Consider the following 9,428-nt stretch of genomic DNA (forward strand, 5'->3'; position numbering starts at 1 on the left):
GACAGACTCGAAGCCGCATGCTTGACGGGCTTTGCAACGCCCCCTTTCGACGGACGCCCTCGTTCAGCCAAAAAATTGGCCGCAGAAGGTTATCATGTGTCGAGTAGCGGACTGCCTTGCACATAGTTCGCGCTGCCCTTTCTCTATTCATCGTTCGCAAGTTGTGTCTTCCATTGGGGTCAATCGTCTCTTTTTCGCGGGTGGTGGTGAAAACATTTATTAATCATAGAGAGAGGTGTTGGGGGTCGTGACCTGAAGGGTCACGCCCTTACAACCACTAGGTGGGATGCCTAGTCAGGCATACCATTGGCGTTTGCCGCAGCCCGGGCGCGCTGCGTTAAGGCCCTTTGGGCCTCGAGGGTGCAGCAACCGGACAGGGTCGCCTCCCAGTCCTCTCGGGTGGGGTTCGGGATAGGGGGTAGGGATGGGTTCTGCTGGCAGGCCCACACCATGTGGTAGGTGTCAGACACCTCCCCGCAGTGTGAGCACCGCCCGTCGAATTTAGGATCGAAATGCTGTAGAATTGCCGGGCACAACATCGTGTTGGTGAGCAAGCGCAGGAGTACCCGCTCGTTGACCTTCCCCAGCCCTTTGCATGGGGTGAGAAGAGTTTGGTGCGTGGATTTGTAATAATCGCATATTTCCTGAAAAGTGTAAATCGGATTGAAATGGAAGTCCTGGTCGGCGTCGGGTCCCGTGGGAAATGCCCGGAGAGAGAGCGCGCGGGCGGCGGCGTCGGCTGCCTCATTTCCGTGGACGCCTTGGTGACCTGGAGCCCAAACGATAGATCGGTGCGCGGGATCCGAGTCTTGGCTACAATTTTGGTAAATACGATAAGCTAGGGGAGTAACCCACCCTTGCGTGACGTTTCGACAAGCCCCTCGTGAGTCGGTGATTATGTATTTGGAGGAGGTGTCAGAGGCTGCCAAAGCGATGGCAACCTCTTCTGCGTGAATTGCTGACTGGGCCTTGAAAGTAAGGGCGTCTACTGTTTTACCCTCGTGGACGACCGCGGCCGTGTACCATCTCCTGGAGTCCGGGCCGGACGCGTCCACGTAGAAGACTTCTGGTTTGCTCCGAAAATGGCGGTCCAAGGCTTCCGCCCGCGCCAGGCGCCTGCCATTATGATCCTCTTTGGACATATTGGTGGGGAGAGGCCGCACGTGGAGGGCGCGTCTCCAGTGTACGGGAAGGCGGCATCTCTCCTCTGTGAATTGAGTGTGCTGGATGTGTAGTCGGGCTAAAAGGCGGCGACCCGACCCTGTCTTTGTGAGACGAGTGTATTGGTTGCTGAGGTGGGCCTCCCGAAGCTCCCTAAAAGTGTTCACCATTCCCAGTGCCATAAGGCGGCTGGTAGAGGTAGAAACTGGGAGGTCCAGCGCTCGTTTCATGATTTTGCGGAGGATGACCTCGAGGGAATCCTCCTCCTGTTTCCGCAGGTGGAGGTAGGGAGTCGAATGCAAGATTCGACTGGTCACGAATGCGTTCGCCAGCCGCAAGTCGTCTTTGCATCGCGTACACCTACGTGGGAACAGTATGCTTGAAAGCTAAAGTTTTGAAGGGTAACTGAGTGTACAGGGCGTCGCTCCGCCAGGACCCTTGTTCCTGTTGTTGGCAGCTCGCCGTAACCGACCTTTATTAAAGCGAAAGTCGTTAATGGCTCACACTCGCGGTCATGACTCTGTCAGTCCGTCCGTTACACCTGAAGTGAAAGTCAACTAGTCATTACTGGTCACAAGTCATGGCTAACTGGTCATTAACCAGTCATGACCAGTTAGTCATCAACCAGTAATGACTAGTTAGTCATTAACCAACAATGACTAGTTATTAACCAATCATGATTAGTCATAGTCATCAACTAATTAGTCAAGACTAACTAGTCATTAACAAGTCACCACCTAATTTATCATATCTAGTTAGTAATTAACTAATCATTGCTAGTTAGTCATTAACCAACCAATCATGACTAGCTAAACCAAGTCGCCCCATAGCCGCGTCGTGTGTGCCTACGGCCGTGCAGGCAAAGTTGCGTGGAAAGGCTTTCGCCTCGCGCCCTTTTGATCATCAAAGTGCCCCCTGAATTTTTTTTTAGCCTAGATCGATGAAACAGTGATTTATAGCAGCTTCTCCTTTAAATCAGGAGCGGATGGTGATTGTCGTTTGGCTATTAATCCTATCACGTTTTGTTAGAGCGAAAGTACCCCTGTCTCTTCTGCCACCAATCCTCTCATCTTTTCTTTCTCTCGCCTGGTTGGATGGATGGACGATAGGAGCGTCCTCTTTAAAACGGGGTAGTGACAATTGCCACCATACTGGGCTTCTTTCTCATTCATTTTTTGTTTATAGTTCTGTAACAGTCTTATAAATTGATCGATAAATTCGTCATTTTCTTTAAATAAATTTTTAATCATACACTGCTAGCATTATGTTACCTCTCGTCTTTTGAGCCACCAATCTTCCAATCGCGTTTTGCTAACTGCCACCACAGATTTATTAACATTACCATTATTATATCTAAACTGTAGGGCTTGAGGGAGAGTAACTGTGCCTGCATCTACCTCCAGATGGATACGATGACATTCGAGAATAAGGTGTTTAATTGTTTCTGCAGATTTACCACACATTGCACATTTGTCATCATCTTCTTGACTATAAGCCGCCGCGGTGGCTCAGTGGTTATGGCGCTCGGCTGCTGACCAGAAAGACGCGGGTTCGAACCCGGCCGCGGCGGTCGAATTTCGATGGAGGCGAAATTCTAGAGGGCCACGTACAGTGCAATGTCAGTGCACGTTAAAGAACTCTTGATAGTCGAAATTTCCGGAGCCCTTCACTATGGCGTCCCTCATAGCTCGAGTCGCTTTGGGACGTTAAGCCCTCATAAAACCAAGTCTCGTTGGTAATATGCCTGATCCACTAACGACACACCATCTAGTAGCGAACTTCGTTACTCGGCGAGAGCACGCAGTGACCACAAGTCAGGGGATCCGTCCCTAGACACGCCACGCCACTAAAAAAAAACAAGAAAAAAACAAAACAAAAGAAAGGATGGGAGAAGCGAAGGCCCCCACTGAAGTCCTCGTTCTAAAAAAACAAACAAAAAAAAGGATGGCAGGGAGCGAATGGCCCCCACTGGAGTCCTCGTTGAGCTCTTGACTGTAGGTGATCAATCTGCACTCGAAAACGTCACTGGCGGATAGGCGGGTGGGGAATGAGTATCATACTCGCGATGAGGGTGCAATAAAATGGTCGTGTGCGCGCTTCGCCCGGATCCCGCTAGAGTGCGCATGGCGTGAGCGGTTGGAAAAGCACGCTGCACGTGCGAGCCATTCTCCAGGCACGTGGCACTCGCGCTCACACCACGGAGTGGGGTCCGCACATAACGAGGGCCTCGGCGCTGACGCTTCGGTCTCCCCACTTTTTCCACTTGCACGTGTGGAGTACTACTGATTGCCGTGCGCGGAGCCGGGCTGGTGGGGACATACTGAGGGGAAGATCCCGTCCACAGAGCGCAATTTGCTGCGGTTTAGCGCGCTTGATTTCTGAGGACGTGTGTCTCCCGTGCTAGCAATGAGCGGTGTTAGGATGGCTTGGGCATGTCCCGATTTCGAAGATAAATGGCTTGCCTTCTTTCTTTTCTGCCTTTTCTTTTTCCTTTATACCTAGCTATTCTCCTTCCCAGAGAATGTCTTTGTTCTTTGAAAAGCAGTAGTTTCTCGACTGCAAATGGCCGCAATATTTCTTCCTTCGAGCTCGCAAATTTCTCTTATGATGCATACTTTTACGTTTTTGGGAAGTGTCAATGACCTTGTGGTATGTTACATGAAAAAAAAAAACAATCGAAAAAAAAAGCGCGACGGAATATCGGAGATATGACACACAGCAGGATTCTTTTTTTTTTATGAACCTGCTTCTTGATAACCTGAATGCGTGGCTATGAATTTCAATATTCATCGTGTACTTTGGAATGATACTGTAATCCGGTGGTGGCACAGCGTAGCGCTCCGTACTGCTGCGGCGAGTGCGTGCCATGTATCGCATCTATCACTGTTATGAGATAGTTCCCTAGAGCTAGTCTATAATAAGGTTGCGTTGTGCAGGCAGGATATGACCGGAGGAACGCGGCTGAAATCTTGTGGGGGAAGTCCAAACGCAACACAGTTTGGCTGTATATCTATACGCACCGTGCGAACACAGAAATTTCCGGAGCCCTTTACTACGGCGTCCCTCATTGCCTGAGTCGCTTTGGGACGTTAAACCCCCATAAAACCAAAACCTAAACAAAAAAAAAAGTAATCCTTCTTGTTGGCAAACTCACTACACGTGGCGAGCTCCAACTGTTTTCAGTCGAAAAACTGAGAAGGGAACGCGGATCGCCTGTTCATACGCCTTTTTCGATTACAAGCTCATATGCGACACAGCGTCACACAACAAAATTCAGGGGGCACTTTGACTCTCTAAAGTGCTACTAGGTGAAAGCGTTCTGTGGCGCACTGTTTGTATTTTTTTATTTGTCATATTTTATTTTTGTTTCCATTTTTTATTTTGTGCTTATTTTATTGTTATTTATTTTTCTTCTCTTATTTTTATTCGTTTATTCCTTTTATTTTATTTATAAAACCCATGCATTCACTAGATATGCCTTTATTCATGCTGAAACTTGAGCTTTCGTGGCGGAGTGGTAGCGTCTCCGCTTCAAATGCCAAAGGCCCTGGTTCGATTCCCACCCTCGACGCAGTTTCTTTTTAAGTAGTGGCGCCGAAACGTGGACAAATCTGACGACACGGCTACTAACGACAGTATGAGGCATTAAAGGCTTCCGCCTTAATAGCTTTACTGGGATCTCCTTTAGGGCAGACGCTATCGCCGCCGTGGTAGGAGTGGTGGTGGTGGAACTTTATTTCCAGCGGATATAGAGGAGCGACTCGAAGTCACCCCCCGCTTAAACGGCGGCCGCTATCCCTTGGGCAGCGGCGGCGTCTTCAGCCAGCTGGAGGAGCTTGATCTGTGTCCCCGGGTCGGGGCTGAGCAATAGAGCCTCCCAATGATCAGAGTCGGTAATGAAGCGACTCGCGGGTAGGGACTGCGGGCAGTTCCAGATCATATGATTTAGATCGGCTTTGGCATCACAATTTTTGCATTTGTCTGAGTAGAGTCCATCCGAATAGAAGCTACACAATTGGGGATTTGGATAGGTTTTAGTTTGAAGTTTACGCCAGGCTTTGGCCTGTTGCTTGGAAAGCGTTTTATCTGCTGGGGGAAATCTGAGTCTTGCAAGCCTGTAGTGCTGCAGGATTTCTCTGTAAGAAAACAACCTGTCCTTGCCGGAGTATAGGGCGGGTGGACTGCACGACCCAGCTCGGCGGGATAGTTCTCGAGCTAGGTTATGAGCCGCCTCATTACCAGCAAGGGAGGCATGAGCAGGCGTCCAGATTAGGCGAATGCGCCGCATGGGCTGATAATTTAGCAGAATCCGTGCTGCTTGTGGAGAGATTCTTCCAAACGTGTAGTTACGTATTGCCAATTTTGAGTCGCTGACAATGGTTTCTGCCGAGGATCCCGCAATGGCTAGAGCAATGGCTGTTTCTTCACCAACATGTGTGTGCTGAGTGCGTATAGTGCCCCCAGTTATGAATGTACCACATTCCGTGGTGACCACAGCTACCATCTTGTCAGCCGAAGAATCTGCTGCATCAACATATACCACAGAGGTATCATTAAGGAAACGTTTGCCTAATGATTTGGCTCTCTCTGCACGACGTTCAGCGTGGAAATCGGGGTGCATGTTCCGAGGTAGTGGAGGAATGACCAGAAGCTGGCGTATATGCTTGGGAAGGTCAGTTGTTGGTCCGCCTTGTCGTTCGTATGTGGTAGGAGTGTGTACTCTTGTGAACTGTGCAGCGTTGCTCTCGCTTCATCGCTTCAGGGCACAGCGAAACGTCTGAAAGCACCTTGAGGCCTTGAACTTAACCAGTGGCCACCGGACAAACAGATTTGTCACCTATGGAGTCGCTACCTTACCACGGTGCCAGCAACGCGAGCAGCTACTGAGAAGCTCCCGACGTATCTGCCGCAGGTCAGCGGAGGAGGGTGACGCCGTTAACCGACCCGGATTCCCCTCGTTGGAAGGCCGCAACGCGGATGTCACGCTTTAGACAAAGGGCTCTCTCTCTCCTCTTCATCCGACAAGAGAGGGCAGCCGCCCTCCTTCGCAAGAGCTCAGCGCGGTGCGAGTCCTTGCGTGTTGTGTTGGCAGCTGTTGTCGCTTGTGCTCTTTCATCGCAGTCTGGATGTCCCAAAAGTGTTGCGACTCGAAACAATGGCTATGCTGCCCTCCGAGCTCCGTGTTTCTGACTGTTGCTTCCGGTGACATGTTCTAGAAATGCCGGCTGCTTAGTTCAGTGCACTCCGAAAAGGCGCTGCTACACTGAGGTTTGACTGCCGCACCTGTCAGTTTTACTCGAGCGTAAAGCATGAACGACACGTGTCGCAGTAACTGAGTGCGGAAGCGAAAAAGAGAGAGGTAGGAAACCCTGTTTAGTTACGCAAACTTCAATATGTCTAGGTACGCGTCGTCAACAAGGCGGCCGCTGGATTTTGTTGTATTTAAAGTTACTTCAAATCTGGAGTGTCGGCAAGGCCTCTCAACAGCGGACGGCGCCGAATGACGGCATTGTGTTTTTCCTCGCCTAACCGCTATTACGCAACAACTTATGAAACGCGGCAGTGCTCACCGAACCCTTAGCCAGCCCTGAGCTCTATGCTCTACCACTGCATTTGCCATTAAAATAATTATATCATATTAAGACCAAAGCCTTTTTGTGGCTCATGAGTCACCAGCGTGTCCGTCCGTCCGTGCGTCCGCGGCACCTGTCAATCATCAGTGTGATAGTAAGAATGGTTAATGGTTACTTGAAAAGTCAGCAACCATAGTTAATGGTATAGTAGCAGATGTATGAACAGTAGTTAATGATAATTAGTTAATTAGTTAGCAATAATTCGTTAATAATATTTAGTGAATTAGTCAATAACAATTACTTTAGTCAATGGTGATTAGTTAATTAGTGACTGATAATTGGTTAATAAGTGAATGATACCCAGTTAACGCGCAGACCCACACAACGCGCACACTGCGCATGCGCAGTGCCCCCATGCGCAATCCTCAGGTGGTTTAACAACGGCGCATGCGCGATGATGTCACAAGATGACGCAATGGTCGTACCACACAGAGCTCTCTCCGCAGCTGCCAAACAGAGCAACGACACAGGCGGTTAAAGGCTTTCGCCTCTGGGCACTTTAGATCGTCAAAGTGCTCCCCCGAATTTCTTTGATCACTCACTCACTCACTCACTCACTCACTCACTCACTCACTCACTCACTCACTCACTCACTCACTCACTCACTCACTCACTCACTCACTCACTCACTCACTCACTCACTCACTCACTCACTCACTCACTCACTCACTCACTCACTCACTAAGCCAATGATAACAGACAACATAATAAGTAGTAAGGTTAGTCAGCAGAGAAGCTGTGCTCTATCCCAACCACTTGTGTATTGGAGCGGAAAAAACGGCAGTTATGCAAAGAAATATGCAACAGCGCCAAATAGTTCTAAAAGAAAATAACATAGAGCACGGAAGGTAACGGGAATAATTGAGAGTGTCGTTAAATCAGAAAAAAGAAAGAAGGACGGAAATTGAAGAGAGAACGGCCTCCATTAGCGCCACGACAGTGAAGTGAACAAGACGCGCCATTTTATTTTTTTGCAAGTTATTTGTATTTATTAGTGGCGGCAACGAAAATATGCACATCTTTCCCTGTTAGCAAAGCTAGAATATACTGCAAAAAGTGTAAAGGCTCAGTGGGAGTGTCATCAGTCATGACCTCGTGGAAAAGTTAGGAGATAGAGAAGGAAGGAATTTTATAAAAGATTGGACAGAGAAGGAATGTTACGATAACTGGCGCCAAGAAGCAGGGACATTAAAAGCTTTGTAGGTTCAAAGTTACGATGGCGTTCTTAAAGCATCTAGTATAAGTGACGTTTCCAGGCAAAGGAGTTAAAACAACGTTTCGTTATTTTCTCGTCGATTAAATATTTCCTTTCAGTTTTTGGCGACCTGAGCTTTCCATAACGGCGTCTGGTGCTGCCACTCAGCATGAGCTCTATTTGGTTTGGTTTGTTTTTTGAGGAAAGGAAATGGCGCAGTATCTGTCACACATATCTCGGCGGACACCTGAAGCGCGCCGTAAGGGAAGGGAGGAAGGTGGGAGTGAAGGAAGAGAGAGAGAAAGAGGTGCTGTAGTGGAGGGCTCCGGAACACTTTCGACCGCCTGGGGATCTTTAACGTGCACTGACATCGCACAGAACACGGGCGCCTCTTGCGTTTCGCCTCCATCGATTTCCTTTTGAAATTTTTACGGCGTGAGCCGTTATACTCAGCCCACCTCGAGCCCTCATCGTGGATGAGGTGCGTCCACGGTCACCGATTGAAGCGGCCAGGAGAGAAAGACGAGAGAACGAAAAGAGGGGCGGTGATGGGAGGCCGAAGGGAAGAATGAGGGGGAGAAAATGGAGGGCCGCTGCCGCAGAAAGAAATAGAGGACGAAGATGAAACTGGCTTTTGTAATATACGGAAAACGGAATACTAACACTGCGAATAAAAACGTACATTGATTTGTCTATATTACCTGTGCGCACACTCAGCCCTCGTTGTCGTTAACGCCCTCCAAGATACAGCAACGTGTTGTAAGTTAAACGATATAGGAGTAGATGGCACAGAGAGGGCAGGCAGATGGTTTCTTGACACACAAAATCAACAAGGGAAGGGAAAGCCTCAGCGTGCTCGCCAACGTTTCGACAAGAGGATTGGTCTTCTTCAGGGCAAAGCGTTCGTCATTGGCGGGGATTTATAGGGCCTTTACTCCCAGGAAAAAGATCCCGTGTGTGGGTTGAGGACTTGATGCGGGAAGAGTGTTAGGGTGGAGAGTGTGAACTTGAAAATCTTGTCCATAATGGACAAGTTGCATTCAGTGGCGCAGAAATACTTTTCAGAGGAGGAAGGTCTATGTCTGCACATCGAAGGAGAGGGTGTGGAGAGTGGTAAACTGAACTAGGAACTGGGCGCTACACCTAAGAGCGTGCGTAGTGTGAACATCGTAAAGAGCCGCTCACGTATGTGACACTAACAGTGAACTGTGCACTGGGTCCCTTAGACTGGATAACGCAACGGAGACGTGCAATGAGCTTTTATTTGTCCATTTAGACGACGTTGGTCTGCAGCATGACGAGCTCTAAAATTTCCTTGTATCTCACCATATGCGCCGTTCTTGCAGTGAACTTTGTCCCCTCGTAGGAAATTGCGCTTCACCATTTATTTTCTTACAGCATTACTCGTTGCTGCACTACAGTCCAAATTCAGTGACCGC

The sequence above is a fragment of the Amblyomma mixtum genome, chromosome 6 (genome assembly GCF_055824585.1).
Source record: "Amblyomma mixtum isolate Tamu chromosome 6, ASM5582458v1, whole genome shotgun sequence".
NCBI lineage: Eukaryota > Metazoa > Arthropoda > Arachnida > Ixodida > Ixodidae > Amblyomma > Amblyomma mixtum.